Raw genomic sequence first — 1,707 nt, 5'->3', positions numbered from 1 at the left:
GAGAAGTATCATTATTCACTATTAATAATGTAGAACTAAAGGCGAACTAAGCAAATGTATTATTTCAAACTGGTAGCCCTTCGTATGAGTCAGTACCCATGAAGTAGCCCGCAGTTTCAAAAAGGTTGGTGACCCCTGATGTAATTAATGTAAACCAACCGAATCTGATGCAAAGAAAAGTGGTTTTGCGAGGTTCTCTAAACATAAAGTGTTGCATATTGGCTCAAAATTGCTTTTCTCCTTTTCAGAATTTACCTTATTTGCGTAAACAGTTTAAGAGTTATGGTAGTTGAACAAACGTTGGTTATTTCCTGTCACTGGCGTGGTTAAAGGGTTAGCCTCTTCTCAAAGTTCTTCTCCTGGGTCATTATACAGCTAGACTGGGAACTGTGTGCAAGTCATAAACAAACTATTCAATACTTCAGAGTCACATCACTAACTCATGAATCCCAATTCTTTGTCTCCATTGACTCATTAACTTGTCCCCTGCTACTGTTTGCAAACAAAGTGCAAAAATATCCAGCTTATCAAACTGGTGGGAAATCCACAGCTGGTTTTTAAGGGTAAATTAAGACTGGAAAAAGTACAGCTCTTGGTGGTTTGAAGGATTTTTTTGTTTTGGTTAAAGCTTTGCATCACTTTTGACTCCTCTTCTTTGTAAACTCTGAACCTTAACATGCTTTTTGAACTAACGTCTTTTTATCTTTTCTCATTCAGACTTTGAGCAACTTTATGCAGGATAATGACATGAAGCTGCTTTTCTCTGAGTCAGAATCAGCTGGTTTACGTTAATTGCATCAACACAAGGCTTGGGCGGTATTGACATTTTAATACTGTCAATTTTCCTCCACATTTTACCTCGGTATACAGTCTTACCTTGACTAATGACGAATCTTGTAAGCACCACTTAAGTGGCTTTACCAAACAGCTGGGCTTGCCTCCACCACAGGAAACAAAATTCCAAGCACAATTAATGAAAGAATATGTCATGATTCTGCCCCACCTTCACCTGCCTGATTGCTCATTCTGAACACCTGCGCGCTCCTCTATTTAAGACTCTTCCCCTCCAGACTCAGTACTGGATTGTTGTCTACTCCCTGAAGTTCTCTGTATGCACGCCTTGCTGTTTTGTCTCGTCCTCGACCCTGCTCACGCTCTGGATTCCTGCTCCTGCCTTCACCCTTCGGTACCTCCGTCTTGGACCCACTCTGATCTCCGTGTTGCTGACCCTCGCTTCGTCCACGTCTTGCCGCCCTTTGCCTTCTCCTCTGGATATTTCTGCCGCCCTGGTGAGACTGTTTCCCTTTCTTATGGATTAATGGACCTCGCTTTATTAAAGGAGTGGATTAAGCGTTGAGTTTCCCTCCGCTTCTCTTTGGATTTACAAATACTAACTTTGACTCTCTTCTCAGAAGAACCCTTGGACTCCCCCTACTGCTTGGAGGACCTTACTGCAGACATAATAAACTGCTTTACTTAACTAAATCCTGACTCATTGCATTTTGGGGTCCACCTTTGCCTATTATCCCTGACAGAATAACAACATGAAATAGTTGGATTAATAAACCATTTTTATTTGAAAGTAATGCAATTTATTTTTCTGGCACTGTCAGAGCCATTTTTAACAACACCGATTGATGAAATTAAACAACAGAACTTATTTGAAATAGCAGCATGTTGATGTAAAGAGCAAATAAAGGGCCACAA

The 1,707-nt window shown here is 40.7% G+C and overlaps 1 long non-coding RNA gene across 1 annotated transcript; it reads left to right on the top strand.

Annotated features, from left to right (window-relative positions):
- Positions 1–986: 986 nt before the first annotated feature.
- LOC118598824 lies at positions 987–1,485 on the top strand. Its single transcript, XR_004947997.1, has 2 exons — positions 987–1,289; positions 1,413–1,485. It is a non-coding gene; the product is annotated as an uncharacterized LOC118598824 (long non-coding RNA).
- Positions 1,486–1,707: the final 222 nt, after the last annotated feature.

The sequence above is a fragment of the Oryzias melastigma genome, linkage group LG6 (genome assembly GCF_002922805.2).
Source record: "Oryzias melastigma strain HK-1 linkage group LG6, ASM292280v2, whole genome shotgun sequence".
NCBI classification, from domain to species: Eukaryota; Metazoa; Chordata; class Actinopteri; order Beloniformes; family Adrianichthyidae; genus Oryzias; species Oryzias melastigma.
Note: the sequence above shows the minus strand (reverse complement) of the source record. Positions and strands in the feature narration are given on the sequence as shown.